Genomic DNA, 17,694 nt, shown 5'->3' with positions numbered 1-17,694 from the left:
CACTTCTAATAAATTATTGTTCGTTGCTATTTTGATTATGCATGGAACTGCTCTAGGCTAACTAGATATCAATACATCCTCGTATATATATATATATATATATATATATATATATATATATATATATATATATGGAAATACATTTTGAAGAACATTGTATATAGATAGAATTTGGTAATAATGAAACTATAGTCTATACTTGATACAATTTTTCGAAATAAGCCCATTTTGCCTTTATTAATTCGGTGCGTCGTTCATTTAGTTCCATTCTTTGCATTATTCTTTTCCAATTCTTTCAAACACCCTGCACAACTTCGAGGATGCTTGAGATCGATGTCAAGCCGAAAGATAAATTTTTATTTCTTTTTCAGAACGTCCTACACATTAAGTTATTATCTTTCTTCAAATTCCCTTTCACCAGGTCTCCAGTCGCCCTTCCTCCACAACATCCCCAAATCATTATTGATCCTCCACCGAGTTTAACAATTACACATGGATCTAACATCCATTCTTTCGTTTACCTGCGAACAAACACTCTTTTCTCAGACCTAAAAATGTCAAACTTTCAATCATCACTCCCTAAAACTCTCTCCCACTCTTCAAGCGTTCGATTTTCATGTTATTTAGCCCACTCCAATGTCTTAATTGTTGACGTCTTGACAAGAGGATTCTTCCAAAAAGTCGGCTTCTCTCAATCTCCCTTTTCACTGTAAAAGGCAGATCCCTAGATTCATTGGTCTGCGCTACTTTCTCTGCGCCCGTAAATCGTCGAACACTTTTACTCTTCAGTAGCTGTAGTTTTTCGCAACCCCTCCGAACGTTTTCTATCGCCAAAGCTTCTGGTGGGTGCATGTTTTCACTTTGTAGTCCACGGTACGTCTAGGTATTTTAATTCGGTCGTAATGGTACGGTTACTTTTGCCTAAACTATGAAGACTTGTGATCAATGCCGATAGTTCCTTGGTTTTACCCATTTTAAAATTTACTTAAGTCTGAATTTGCGAGAACGAAAACAACTGGGACTAACTGGGACTAAACTAGTATTATTCGAGACTATCATTATCCAATAGAAAGTATTGTGTATTTTGTGAATTACATAATTCCAAATCCAATAATCTATATTAATACATTTTCTATGACAAATCCAAAAGAAAATTTTTAATACTTGGCAGAGTGGCTTTTTAGTACAATTCAGTAAAATCGAAGGAAAGATAAAATTAAAAACGGAAGGTAGGCCAGTACCAAATATTATTATAGAAAAAATTGTGTAAGTAGGGGAAAAGCTACACAAGATATTTAAGCCAAAAATAATTGTCTACGGGTTTGTAAGCAGAAAAATGCATTATATTGCTTTCCCTGCATAGTTTCAACTATAAGTAGCATACTTTAATTTAGTAAAAACCCTTTTTACATAGTTATTGGAAAATTAATTCAAGTTATTGGGGACATTTTTAAAAATTAAAACATTTTCTGTAATGACAATAAAGTGGAGTAGTGAAGTGAAGTACACACCTCAGTAAAGATGTAAAGTAGTTCTTAATGAGTCCCATTTTTCATTACAACAATACAACATTTCAGCACTGGAGCCTATAAAATTGAAAAAAATGTGACAAAGAAGACATACCTTACAAGGTGAGTTTTTTTGTTGAAAACATTCAAGAACATCGAAAATTCACTACCGCAAGCTGCCACTATTCAATGGCTAATTATGTATTCACTCTCACTGATTGATAAGAAGAAATTCAAAATGTAGCCAAAAACTAGATGACATAATATATAGAAGCTAAATTTAAACAAGTAAAAAAGTCGTTGCACTCTAAGCGCGAGAAACTATAGCGCATTTTTTCCCGTTAGCAATCAGTGACTCTGGACAAAAATCTTAATTTACACAAGTTTCCATGAAAAATAAAACAAGGGAAGTATGAATAATTCAATTTATTTAATAATTTTGTACTCATTATTTCTTGATAATTCTTATAATAATTATTGAATAAAAAATGACTTCAAATGACATGAATTAAAGTCCATTGAAGCCAAGTGATATCTTTTGTCATTTGATGTAAATAGATGTCTTATCATGTCGATTATGTCCAAATTATGCCCAAAATTTCTTTCCTTCCGGCACATATTCAGCTATACAGGAATTAAATACAGAAAAGCCGAGCTCTCTATATGCTTCCTGTGAGGATATCGCTGCTACAGACAGACAGATGGACAAAGAAGTTAGTTATAACGCATTTTTTTGTAAAATCGTATTTGTCAGATGGTCATCGATACCCGCAATTCGAACAAAAAATTCCACATTTAAATTGGGATTTCGTAATATAAGAGATCTGACTATTAACTAACGAGACTGCGCGCCTAGAGGGCGCCCTAGACGAGTGGTGTATAAAACGAGTAGTGCGTTGGCTATCAAGATATCTTGTCTATGAACGTCCCAAAACATGTTACCGTCACTATTATAGTATTTGTGCAGTAACGGTTTGAAACGAACGTGTTTTTTTCTCATGCCGAAAACCATGTGTGCCGAAAAACAAGAGCAACGTATCAATCTCAAATTAAATTGAAAAAAACTCTGACTGAGTGCTATAAATAGTTGCAAGAGGCCCATGGGGACAATTCTCCATCTCTAGCGCGTGCTGATGAGTGGTGTAAGAGTGAGGACCGAGAGAGCACTGAAGATGACCAGCGGCTAGGTCGCTCTGTAACTGCTTCAACTCCGAAAACAGTGACCAAAATCAACCAAATTGTACATGCAGATCGTCGAATGAGTATCCGATGATTGCTGAGGCTGTAAACGCCGCTAAAGAAACAGAAAAATTTGACACGAGGAATTACACATGACAAAGGTCTGTGCGAAGTGGGTGCCAAACAATCTGACTCCTGACCAAAAGCTCTTGCGTCAAAGGGTCTGCTCAGATTTCCTTGAAAGGTTAATAAAAGATCTGCTTTGAAACGGACACGATTTGAGCCGATGGAAGTGGAAAAGCAAAAAAAGGCAAGACTCCTAAATGCCTTCATCAAAGAAGACTTCCAGCGCTGCTTCGATCAATGGAAAAAACGTATGGAACCAGTCTCGTTATTTAATAGCCAGACCTCGTATGAATACGAAGTGTACAGTTATTTTCCTCTCAAATAACATCTATGAATTCAATTTCAAAAACAAAATAGAAAGTTATATTGTTTATTTGAATCCAGATCTAGGTAGCTTGATTCATTCATTTTGGTAGTACAGTACTACAAAACGTTTTTCAAGTACCAACATTACAACTGCAGAACCAAAAAAATCCAAATTTAACCGCTTGAATTTATGACAATCTTGTCATTTCAGGCATTTTAAGCCCCAATCTGCGGAAAAATTCATAGTAAGCTGAATTTTTGTATACACCTTTATTAAGGTGTTGTAATGAAGATGTGAAAAATGGACATGCATATCGTGCTGGCTAAAAAGTTATAAAGGTCGAAAGGTCACCAAAATCAGTTTTTCGCCAATATGTGGCAATCTATTACTAGGAGGTCAACAGTGATTATTATAAAAACCGTCTTTTCCATTTATCTGTAAAATCAAGACCCACATACGGTATTGCATACCGTACACCACGGCTTTTTAATACACTTATATTATAGAGGTTTAAGAACTTAGTAAAATCTGGTATAACTTATTCAAATGACCGTCACTAGCAAACTTTTTTTATGTAGAAAGCAAGCACAAGTGGGTAAACCTTATTACATTCGAATTGTGCCTGCCGTGTGGGGATGCCAGATTGTAGTGCTCGGGAAAGACGTTCCTTGGTAACGTATTCCACAGGCTTGGTCTTCTTCAAACATATGAGTCTAAATGTCTGCAGGAGAAGTCGGTGTTCATAATCCACGTCAGCCTCTCGAGTAGGTCTTGTAGAAACTATTCTAGACGGGGTTATATTAGACAGCTCAGAAGAGGATTTTCCGTGGTAGGTAGAACAGTGTCAGGTCGGTGACCTTTCTTCTTTGCTCTTAACTGTCCAAGCTCCTGGTCAATTCTTAATCAACTATAAGACAGACTGCTCTCTTCTGTATTGAATCGAGCATACTCAAAGTATTCTTGGGAGCCGAGCTCTAAATGTGCGAGCAATATTCGAAAGATGGAAGAATCTGGGCCTTTTAGAGGATTATAAGATGTTCCGTATTTCATTGTTGCGAGACCCGTCCCTTTATACCTGCTATTGCTTGTCGGGCTGCGTCACTCAAGGAATAATTTTTAACTGAATTAGAGTGTTAAACACATTATTTTAGTTGTTTTCTGCTCTCAAACAGTTTGTATAATGTAGTGATACATGCACACAAATACTTGATCAACCTACATCATTTTTTTAAACCAGGAAAAAACAATGTTGTAACAAAATTAAATTCGACTGATTGCCTCAGCAAGTATCCATATAGTTAGAAAAATATTATGTTTCTACATACCATAATTTCATACCCAATATAAACAATTTTGGAGAAATATTTCAACAAGAAAATTGCTTTTGAGTAATCATTGTCAATGCTGGAATACATTTTTCACTAATAATATTCGGTGCTCCAAATTCAGAACAATCGATAGATAATTACAAGTACTGTAACAAGACAAAGTACATCTGTGAAACTTTCTTTATTACTACTTACTTCTTCAGCAGCTAAACAGCATATTTATTGAGTATATTGTAAAATACAAACCTGGCTAGGAAGAGAAATTGATCCAGAACAGTGGGTGATGTACTAAAGTCACTAACGACTTTATTATCACCAGCATACTATGATCTACTGAACAACATAATTTGTAATTGTACGAAAGGTTGTAGCAACAAATATGGATGCAAAAAAATAGTATTGAGGTGTTCAAACCTTTATGGGCATTGACGTGGCCACTCATGTATAAACGCAGAGTCAACAAATGATGAAAATGTAGATGTAAATTTAGAAATGAGTACTCTCGACGTTTTGTCAGCAACTATTACTGATAGAGAAATTGAAGATATCGACAATCATTTGTTTTATTTTTTTTTAATTTCATTGAGTTCCGGCAAAAAATTATTTATTTTTGAATAAGAAAATAAGAATATCATGGATTGTACATTCGGGAGAAAACCATGTAAAGAAAACGCGGCTTGCTTTCTACCTCGTGAGGAAACGAGTGCTTCGTCATATAGACGATTTCTCGGCGCTCTATTCCGAGAACGGTTAATTTTACAGAAAATACAAAAAACATTTTTTGTAGATAATTTTACTAGAAACAATTTTCATAATAATTGCTATTGACCTCTGAACAATATACCACGAGATATTGGTGAATCTTTTGACCTTTATAACTATTTTAACCGACACAATATCGATGTAGATTTTTTACATCTTCATTACAACACCTTAATAAAGATGTATACAAAAATTAAGCTCACTAGGAATTATTCCGCAGATCAAACCTAAAATGACTGTACTATTAATGAATCTCCAAGATTCAAGAATTGTGATCATAAGAATATGAAATGGTGAAAGACAATGACATCTTAGCTCACGTCAGAAAAAACGATAATGGAAAACAGTATTATAAATAACATCGAGGTGGTCAATAAAAAGAACTATTTCCTGGCCAAACCTTTCACTGCCTAGAGTCCGCAATGGTGAAGTGAGAGTTAGAAGAGAATGTGACTCAGCTCAATTCCTGTAAAATCAAACGAGATTTGGCAACAAGAAAAGTAATTTCGGAGTTAGAACATAAATATATTTTGGACTTCTCTTAAAGATTTCCTCTGTATAGATTAAAATTGATTGAAATTGTTATGTTATTCCTGTTAGTGACCAAATATTTGAAAAATTTGTTATAGAAACATCCGCAATCCTTAATTGTTCTGATAATCAAAGCTAACCTGACCTACATAAATCTCTTGGTCAAAGATTAAACAATAACAAATATTTCTCCAATTTTTCTAATAATATCGAGAACTTCATTCGAATTTAACCCTGTGTCTACAGTGGCAGCGGTTGCGAGCGGAGGTAACAGCAAACGGGCGAGCGCGAACGGACGCGAGCTAAAATAGTCAGTTGTTATTGCGCTAAAAATAGCTCCTGCTATAAAATATTAATTTTGATGTTGTAATGGCCAACGTTCGAACAAAGCAAATATTTTCGACTAATGGAATAAATAGGGAAAAATATGGCGAAGTTCTGTTTTTGTATTACTAACTACGATTCTGAATCACAATCCACTTATCCTTCGACTCTCCATCTTTTTATCTGAATGCTTATTTCAAAATCTCCTCGTATTCCTACCGACTATTCATTCTAATTAATTTGATCATACATATCGACGCAATCCATCATTTACCAGTTCAGATTTTGTACAGCATCCTACATGAGTTTTTCGTGAAAGATCTTTTCTAACAAAATTGTAGTTTATGATTCTGTTGTAGATCAATGTGCGTATACGTAGCGACCATGTTATAAATCCAACACGACTACGAAGTAAATAGTGATGGATTATATCGCAATGTCATCGGTTAGAGGATGAAAACGTGCTCAAACATTGACATAAATGCCCGAACCAACGCCCTAAATTGTAGATACAGGTAAATGGAGACATGTAGAGGGAAACTGATTTATACACGCTCGAAGGTTAATAAAGTAAAATGTCAGATTATCTTATATTTTCTCTCCAACGATTAGTCAACTAAACTGATTTTCAAAGCTTATCTCGCTACGAAGATTTTTGGTCAAGATTATACGAGGGTTGTCTGCCAAATTTTTGACCTAACAAAGAAACAAGATTATTTTTTCATAATCATTTTCGCATTTGAACACAGTCTCCTTTTAAGTCTATACAGTCAGTCTGGCAATTATTCAACCTTATTAATCCTCCTAAATAATAGTTACGTCTCTGAAGCAGAAAAAAAACTAAGAGCCAAATCTGTTGTACGCGGTGGATGGTCAACCATTTGGAAATGTTATTCGTGATTTTAACCATAACGATCACCTAAGTGTTAGATAATGTGTTGTGATGGAAAAGTATTTTTTTTCTAAAAATACGATCTTTTTGCAATTTCTCCCTAGAGCCGAACTCTTTTTTCACAATAATACTAAAATTTCTCATTCATTTTTAAAAATTACTTTACAGTTTTATGTGCTTTAAAGGCGTGTTTTTCAGATTTTTTAAGTATATTTTTTTTTCACTTTTTAGTTTCTCAATTGATCCCATTCTGTTTTTGATTGTATTGGTATTACTACTTCTTCAGTAAAAAATTGTATAACAGCCCGAAACTGAATTTGAAACATTTTTCAAAACAACTTGACTGATTAGTCGTTAGAGCTCTACTATAATAAAATGGATCGGAGCAGTTAGTTAAAACTCTCTGTAAAACTTGTTGAGACTTGTCACTAAGGCGTGCATAAAGATCTTCTCGAACGTTCTCTACTATGAGGTCAAGAACTCATTGACCGCACTAGCTATTTGAAAATTACAGTTGCCCACTAAGTTTTGATCGATTCTTGTTTCATACAAATGTATGTGGTGTAGGAAAAATGCCGTGAGAAATAATATTTCTCACAGTATTATAGGAAAATATATGATTTTGAAATTAATTGAGCTATGAAAAATACGTCACACTAAATAAAGTATGCAGCACACGTAAAGGTAAGTTGCTCATATAGGAACTATTCACTTCCTAATAATTAGTTCGAAATTGCTATTGAGTACACAATGTGTGAGCATTTGATTTTCGGGAACATTTGAAAGTCAACATTATACATGGTGTTTCAAAAAAAAAGGTGATTTTTTATAATTTTGTGGCAACTACTGGCAAAATTGTATTGAAATTTTATACGAATATGTTTCGGAAGCCGATACATCCAATAAATTTGTTTTTTTGTCTGTCCTAGAGGGCGCTAGTTACACGGTTTGTACCAAGTGTTGAACATAACTTGATAAAACTCGGTACTATGTACCGTTTTCGGAATATTTTGATTTGAAGTTTGAAAATTATGAAGTAATAACCGAAAGTAATGATAAATGTATTAGATAAACAAAAAATCACAAGATGAGAATGTAAAAAAGGTTAATAACATAACAAAGAATTCAATTGGAGTAGGAGTTTTAAATGTCCTCCATTTTCACAAATACAAGTCTATCCTTTTTTTCTAAAGATTCCATCTAACAGTTAGGAGTTAGCTAGGAGGTCATTAAAGTGACATTGATTTCTGTCTTTCAGTTCTTGAGGTTTATTTACCTCTGTAGCATAAACTTTTTCTTTAATATACGACCAAACTGTGTAATCGCATGACCGAGAAGGCCAATGAATCGGAGCTCCTGCACCTCTACCAATCCATGTATTCGGAAAATAGTTACTCAAACAATTACGACACTTTCTATCAAAGTGCGGTGAAGCATCGTGCATAAAATATAGAGATCTTCACTTGTTTCACATTAAATTTTATAAAATCTTGATTTACCATTTAAACTTCCAGGTAGATTGTGATAACTTACTAATTTGTTACCTTGTAGCGTAAAAGTGACCTTTCGTTTGTAAGAAGAATACATTTTTAAAAATTAAGATTGAGGGCTGTGTTTTCTTGTAATAATTGAAAAAAAATCCACTCTAACCGGTAGATCGTCTAGCAAAAGTTCTTGGACTTGTCTGTAATGATAAGGATGTAGATTTGCTCTTTAAGTATTCTCCAAGTATTTGAAGAAGACGAATTTGTTTGTTTTGCGACATTCCTTACGCTAACTGTTGGATTTTGATAAACTAAATATAAATTCATATTTACTTTATCAACAGTTATTGTTGTTCTTGGCCTAGAAGAATTTATTTTTTTAGGTCTCATACTCCCAGTTTCTTCACAACGTCGTTCAATGGCTCTAAATGTATTTTTATTTGGTTAATTTCTTGGAAGAAACTTTTCTGCACAACGCGTAACAGCTGCACTAGAGTTTCCTAAGCACTCGCCAAAGATTAATAACATGTAAGTGTATTCAAAATTTGAGTACATTTTCATTAACAATATTTAATTTAACAAATAACAAGGTTTCAAAAATTTCTATTGACTCAACGTCTTAACTATAAATTAATGACAGCCAACTCAACGTTAAATAATTATGGACACTTAGGTATTGGAGGCCTTAGTATGAAACAAACAACAGATTGAGTCCAAAACCGCAATACATGATCATCAAATTGTTGTTTTTTTCTTATTAAGCCCCTTCCTCCAATAGCTCAGTGCCCATACTTTTTTTTGAAAAACAAGATCATACTGATTAGACTGGATTTTTGTGAAACGTTACAAGAAACAAAAACCATCAGTCTTAATTTCTTCAAATGTATCCGTTATATCGATGGGGTCTCATTTACGCGATAAAAAATTTTTAATTAAAATAATGCTTACTAGTTAATAATAATAATAATTAATAACTTTATCAATATTTTATACATCGGTTGATATTTCATAATTTTTCAATGAAAATATTCCGAAAACGATACACAGTATCGAGTTTATCAAGAGTACATTTTTTTAATAAAATTGAAAAACATATTCGTATACAATTTCAATACAATGTTGCCAGTAATTACAAAAAAATCGTAAAATATGTGTGTAAAACACTTTTTATCTTGAATACGAAAATTTTTTACTGAGCAAACCCCAAATATTTTTCAATTTTATATCTATCCTTATAGACGAGATAACTTTTTTGAAGCACCCTGTATATATTTTCATTAACTGGTAAGTTATAAAATGGGGAATTTTAAAAGTATTATTATTATCCCGAGCATTCATCAAAATTTATAATCGAGCGCCGCCGCCATAATATAAAAAAAATGGTTTACACGTTTTCATTAAAAGTACCTATTTTTTCGAACAGAAAAGAAATAAAAAACCAATATGCAAGTTCGCATTTCGAACTGCATTACCAAACACAATTTTTTATATCAATTCATCACACATATGGAAGTTATCCATCACTTAACGAAGCTACTTTTAGGTATACATCAATTTTTCCGATACGATCGAACATCCTGCTCTAAAATAGAAATGTAGTTTATGAACACGAGAATAAATACATTATTAGTGAGAAATGAATACTTTTTGTAATATACCGTGTGAAAATTTGAATATTATTCAATAGATATCCGGAAATTCTATTTGTTATCTCAACACAATTTTCAAGGCATATTTACATGTAATCATTTAACACAGTAAGAAAGAAATTATTCAGCTATATTATCGGCACATAAAAACATTAAAGCAACAGTATCAGAAGGATCTGAATTATTTATAATAGTTTAAAGTAATTTAAAATATTGGTTGTATCTCGTTTTATACTCCATTATTTCACTTTGACTGCATCGTATCCAATTCCTTTTTTTGTCAACTTAACAACGGGGAAATAGATAATGAAATTTATACTAATAAAAAGTGTTAGAGTGAATTAACCACATCTTTTCAATTTATAATTGACATTACTGAATGCCAAGTCTCTTTATAGTACATGAAACAAAATCAAATTTAGCAAGAACTCTAAAAAGTTTTGAAACTTTCTCAAAATTAGCACACACATTAATAAAACTCATTTTGAGACAAAATCGCTCATCAAAATAGGAGTGGCTGAAAGCAAAAACATTTTTTAATTAAGAAAATACATGTTTTCACTATGCCGAAACACTTAGAAAGAAACTATTCTGATAGAATGAGAATGAAATGAAGATTAAATTTTTTACAAAAATTATCTTCTGCCTTTTTAACACGCTTATATAAGCTTTACCTGTATGTTTGTTTGTTTGTAGCTCTCCTTGTTTTCGACTTGAGTTTTTTGTGATTTCGCTAAGGCCTTTGATTGTGTCGAACATGAAATTCTGATTAACAAGCTATAATATTATGGCGTGCGAGATATTCCCTTAAAATGGGTTGTATCTCACCTTGAATGTCTAAAGCAATTGGTAAGAGCTAATGGCAAAGTTTGAAGTAAATTGCCAGCTAGAAGTGGTGTACCTCGGGGTTCAAATTTGGGTCCATTTCTTTTTTTGCTACTCATTAATGATGTCACAGACTTACGAATTAATGGTAAATTCACTTTATTCGCAGATGACTCCAGTGTAACCTGGAGTGGTCCAGATATACAAGCTTTACATTCTACCATAGGCAAAGATCTCATTACTATTAAGTCTTGGTCTGACGCGAACGGTCTCTGTTTAAACACTGAGAAAACTTTAGTTTTATCCTATAATGGGGCTCTACCAGCTCTAAAACTTAACAGTGACTTAATACGATCCTCAAATACGATCAAGTTTCTTGGTCTACGTATTGACGGTGCCCTTTAATGGTCTATACATGTAGAAATGCAAAAAATGTTCTGTGTCTGAAGAGCTCGATTCTCGTACTGCTTTAACAACTTAACACTCGTGGTTCTAATCGCATCTTCGGTATGGTTTGCCTTTCTGGGGGTTTTGTAGTTTGCACCTCTTCAAATCTATCTTCAAATTACAAAAACAAAAGCTATTCGTGATATGTACGAGATGTACGAGAAATAAATGAGAAATAAAGCGCCCCACGCTTTTTTCACAATAATACTAATCATTCATATTTTTTTAAGCTCATTTGAAACAATTCATTTTCAACTTTTTAATTTGATGTGCTCTAAAAGTGTGTTCTTTCGATAGTAGAAACAAGCATCAAAATACATTGCGTTTCTCGAGATCTCCAATTTATTTTCCAATCAAAGTTCTTTGGAAATGCTACCGCAGAATTGGTCTGTTATTAGTTTCGAATAAGGAAGGGTAGGGGACCGAAAAAAAACTTCTAAAAGAATTACATTTATCTTGTGTCCATCTAATCTTTTGAGATAATCTCTACATGGAAAAGAAAGATAAATTCATGAACCTTCGGAGAATGTGCACTTGGAAGTTTGAAGAAACGCCTTGGAACAACAAAATTTTGAATTAAGAATTATTTTTCTTCCAATACGTCGGTTCAATAAAGTTAGTTAGCATCGAAATAAAATTTATCCTCTTCGCGTTAGCTGTACACTATATACCTCAGCATTGATTGCACAACCATTTGGAATTATATCGAAGAACATTAAACCTTCATAATTCCACCGCTTGAATCAACATCTTTTTGCGACGGGTTCTGGTAATTATCCTTTGTCTAACCAATGATTTTCCATGTTTGGGTTTTTAGATAAATCCATTTTAAGAGTGCGTCTAATAAAACGATCAACTTTCGGTAGGGCAAGAAGCTGTGGCCACCTCTACTCGGCGTTTCCATTGTTATCCCGGTTAATTAGACAACTTTTATACATCTTACTCAATTACTTTAAGTAGCGATGTATGGTATCTTTAGATAGTCTGAAGGAGTCCGATAAACGGCGAATGCTGGTAATTAGTTTGTTTTGTACTGCTGCCTTATAACCTCACTATCCCAAACAGGTGAACGACTTGAGCACGAACGATCTTCAACGATCTTCTCCACGATTAAAACTATTAAGCCAACGTTTGTGTCGTTCGCTCATTAACTGTGTCTTTTTCCCAATTTCACATACTAATTATTATAAAACCGTACCGCGTCGTCAATAAACAGATATAATTTTAAAAATTTTGGAGTGAACTGGTTCAAATTATGGGTGAAAGGAAGTCTAACCTCCATTGCTGAGAAAAACATACATGCAGCATGTTCAGTTTCTTACATCAGAAATTGCTGCATGACTGCAACAAAGCTGTGTGTTCTCTTTAATGAATGAGAGAGAGAGAAATGCTTAATTGTCAAAAAAATGATACAATTTGTAAATAATAGCTTGTGAAAACTGAAAATCAAACATAAAATTACTAAATAAAGATACAAATAAAATAAAATTTCAAAATACAGAAGAAAACCACAAGTAATAAAATTATGTGTAATAGTAATAGGTATTAATTAGTATATAAGTCATATTTAAGTCTATAGCAAAAATTTAACCAGTATGCAGCATGTCCGGAATTAAATAAGTATTATTATTAGAATAGAAATATGCCCTCCAATTAATGCGGAATGCGGGAAAAATGATATCAATTTGATTCCAATTGACAAGTGATTGTGCATTTTTTTGCATTGTAAAATATTGATCACTTAACTAATTCTGAACGTAGAGTAGGTAGGTAAAGGTCGTGCCTCGCAGTCCTAGGTGGATTACCATGCAACGACCTTTCTGAAATTGAAGAAGCGTGCTGACGAATTAGGTAAACGGATTCAAAGATGAAAAAGGAAGAAAGAGTCAGAATTTTTAATATTTTAAAAAAGTCTCTGCAGTGAGCACTGTTATTTAGTTCAAGTATATATCTAACAGCTCTCTTTGTAGTTTGAAGATTCGCTTAAAAATTGAGTCGCACCACACGTACCCCAGAAGGGAAGGGCATATCGGAGATGTGACTCAATAAGGGCATAATAGACTGTTAAGGAGGTGGATAAGTTCAGTTCTTTGGAAACTAAGCGCAAAACCTTTGGTTTTGGAAACATTAAGACGGAGATGATTAGAATCGTGCTATGATTAGGTCCTATGAAGTGCCTTGAGATCAGGGTTGCTCCAAGAGAAACTAGGGCAAATGCAAATAAACATATTTTACCACTATTGTCTAGATAGGCGATGTCGTTTATAAACAGAAGAAACAAAATAGGGCCTAGTACTGAGCCTTGAGGCACTCCACATTCTATTGGCTTGCAAGAAGACATCGTTGTATCAACCCTTACAAGCAGATTTCTGTTGGTAAGGTATGACTTGAGCCATGCGAGAGGTGTTCCCCTGAAACCGTAGTAGTAGTAATTTGTTGATTAAAATATTAAGGCTATTGGGAAAAGTGCCATTTTGAAATGAAACGTTAATTAAAGTGGTAAGGTGATTTAATGTGCAAACGGGCAGACTCTAAAACATTTTTAAATATAAGTTCATCAGTTCCAGATGAGTATTTATTTTTGATGTCATTAATTGTATTACGAAGCTCTGCTAAAACCAAGGACATAAATGTCCGTGTAAAGTGTAATTAAGCATTGGCATCAGGGAGATATGAAAGCGGATCATGAGAATGAGTTATAGAATGTAATAAATTTTTGGGTACATTCACAAAGTAATTATTGAGGTTATCAGGTGAAGTAGAGATTATGCTCGATGAAGAAGGCTTATTTCTTAGATCATCCACAATGAACCATGTTTCTTTAGAAACGTTACGAGAATTGGCGAGTCTTTTATTATAATAAATATCTTTGGCAGCTTTTATTATCTTATAATAAATTTTTTTGTATAGTTTCACGAGATTTTCAAAGAAGACACTATCTGAGAATTTCCTTAAGTGAGATAAAGATCGCATTTTCCATTCTGTTGTTTGACAAAGGAGCTTGAAGTTTTGAATACTTTTTTCCGTTCAGATGGTGGATTCTGGATCATACGATGACACGACTGTCTACAGACTGACTACAGAACTCGAACTGGTCTTAGTTATTCGGATTGGTGCCGTTACCGGTGCCTTGCCGATGCAAGACCATACAAAAATAATCAAAAATTGACTGAAGACATTCTTGACCAGCACACACACTGGAATGTAGAGATGGCCACAAAGAGTTAGTTTGCTTTTTAGAGGTAAGGACTCCAGTAATGTCAGTAAATTGTGACAGAAAGTACGCACGTCAGCGTCAGGTATTCTATAAATACAAACAATATAGAGGTCATAAGTCTTTTGATAGACAATAGAAAATTTGAATATTTCCTCAAATATTATACCATTGAACTGGGTTATTTCGGAAAAATCGTTGTTTGTGGACATGATCATAGTACTTTCCTGAGATAAATTGGTTCTATTGAATCTGGCTATTAGCCAATGGGGATTATTAAAAGATCAATTGCGAAAATATTTTCCGAAACCAAATATACTGAAACACCTATGTCCAAGTGAGTGGGTTAGCCGTTATTTTTCTTCTTTTCTAGAACTCTTCATGCCCTTTAGACTATCAGAATATTGGGATTTCAGTTTTCATTATCATTTTATCCATTTTTTCGATCCCTTGCAACTCCATCCATCTGCTTTATTGTTTTATTCTTTCTTCTTTCTTCTAATGCTCTTGCTGTGACCAAGTTTTTCATTTCTTTCATTCCTTCTTTCCTTATGTATTTTTCCTTTCGTAACTTTTCTAATTAGTCTTTGTGGTGTTCTTTTCTTTATGTGTATTTACCAGTTTGAACATCTTCTAACTCTTTTTTTTATTGGTTCCTGTTTGAATTTTTTCTATGATTATAACAGCTCTTATCCTATCCATCCTCATTTGCCCTGCTATTTTACTCAAATTCTACTATTCGCAAGTACTGTTATCGAGCTGAATACTTTTATTTTTATGTCCCCGCCAATTTCTTTTTTCCCGAAAATTGTCTTATTTATTTAGAATATGGTATATTTGATTTGCTTTCCTAGCTCTGTTCGCTCTATATATATATATATATATATATATATATATATATATATATATATATATATATATATATATATATATATATATATCTGTCTTCTGTCTTTTGTGGAAATAATTAAAAGTAGTAATTTGGTATACATAGAATATTAGGAACAAAAACTCCATCCATTTTAAGTAAATGTTTCAAGCCTGAAAAGGATTTAAGTATCTTAAAATTGGAATCGAAATTGTGTTGCAAGATTACGGATTGTCTCAAAAACGAAGCAAAGTGAAGAAAAGAATGTAATTACATATTCCTTCCAAACACAGTTTGTTGTTGTTGCAAAAGTAAGGAAGAAATATATCACTTCCTCACATGGCGTACACTGTATTTTTCCTACGAATGCATTATTTTTATGTGTTCAAAACAATGGTCAGAATAAAAATTGTAATTAACTAATTTTCTTTAATTGAAATATTACCCAAGACCGAAGTTGAAATTGTATTCAGGTTCTAGTGGCGCTGGTGGCCGAATCGATCTAGTACATTTTTTATATATATCGATATAGAATCCAGCAAACGTCTTCATAGCGTTTTAAAGTTGAAAGACTACTCCTACATTAACTAAAACAGTCGCAGGTGACCTCAACAAACAGTAGCTTGTATGTAATCCAGAGTTCAAAAATTTCAAAACTTCCGCTATACCTTTTGCCATGATGCCAAATTTATTTATTTCCACCGGCTGTTCTGTACATTAACCATGCTGGTAACTTGAAAAAAGCGAGGCTTTGCATATTTTTTATAAGTTTGGTAGAATTCTCCAGTGACTATGAAATATGATATTTATCCAATTTTCGTTTATCACAACGGCATGTCCCTATTTCTACAACTTGAAATTAAAAATGAAAACTTTCATAAGATTTACGAAAACACGCTTATTTTTGCAATTATTGATATATCAACACAATTTTGAATAATTATTGTACTCTTCGGCATCGAGTAGGTACTGGGACCAAAATGGTGATAGTTTTGATTTTCGGGATAACTCCTCAAAATGAAATAAAGCATTTTCAAGAAAAGAGTTCACATTTTTGGTTTTGGTTTCACATTCTCCAGTCCATAAAGATACTGCGAGCGATTTCATATATTTGTCTTAATGTGCTTGGTAGCAAATATTTCGATATGTATTTTCAAACTCTAAATATTAGTATTCCAATATCATTATAATCTATATTTAACAAAACTGTTTTAGTATGAAAAACAACATCAAAACTATTCCTGTTTAGAAAGTTGACAACAAAATAATTGCCAAATGTTTTGTGTTGTTATGTTGGCAAATGTTTTCATGGCCTAAGAAGATATTGTGCGCTAACCGTCGCGTCGGCGTTGCATTTTCAACATGTAAAAAAAACTATTTCTCACTTTAATGTCGGATTTTCCTCAATGTGAGAAATATCTGTTTTGAATTTATGTAAATGATAAAATTGTGGAGCATTTTATAACATATAAAAAAGTATTTTATCACTGAGTTTTAATACACTTCCATGATCTAAGTACACGACGAGGAGGAGCGGAGTGCGGGCGGCTTAAATCTGAAGAGGGTGCGTGTCCACCGGGGCTTTTAATAGAGAAAAGCGCAGATTAATCTGTCGGGCCTTTAGTGATCTTTCTTTCAGAGTGCCTGGTATCTATTATGAATGACTTCGGTGCGGTCCGTCGAGACTGCTTTATGGTTAATGCGAAAAAACGATTTTTTTCTACGTTGGGGAACATCTCTATTAAATGAAAATATCGAGTATTACGATTTTATAAATGCCACTGACAATAAATTATGTAAGGGTTGATGGAGAACACAAATATATGTACAAGGTATTTTTTAAGCAAAAATTTTATTTCTGCATAAAAACCTATACTTTTGAAGATGAGTTCCATCAAAACTAATGCACTTGTGATATCGCCCAGCTTGCTTTTGATTATCGTCTTCAAAGAATTCTGCCTTAACAAAATCATTTGAACACAGCTATTTTCACATCGCAGTCCTTGTTATTACTCTAACTTCCAGGTGTTTCTCCAAATAAAGTATCACTGGAAGCTAGATTAAAGTTGATCCCAACTAAATCATCTGATCAGATGTCGGGTTCGATCAACCACATGTGTATGGGCATTATTGTAAATCCTGCCTTTACTCAGCTTACCACTTTCTGTTTTACTTCTGGAATGTAGACCCCCTATCTATCATCAATTGTCATTATTTGACAAATCGTCACCTACATTTTCAAAGGAAAAT

The sequence above is a fragment of the Diorhabda sublineata genome, chromosome 5 (genome assembly GCF_026230105.1).
Source record: "Diorhabda sublineata isolate icDioSubl1.1 chromosome 5, icDioSubl1.1, whole genome shotgun sequence".
NCBI classification, from domain to species: domain Eukaryota; kingdom Metazoa; phylum Arthropoda; class Insecta; order Coleoptera; family Chrysomelidae; genus Diorhabda; species Diorhabda sublineata.
Note: the sequence above shows the minus strand (reverse complement) of the source record.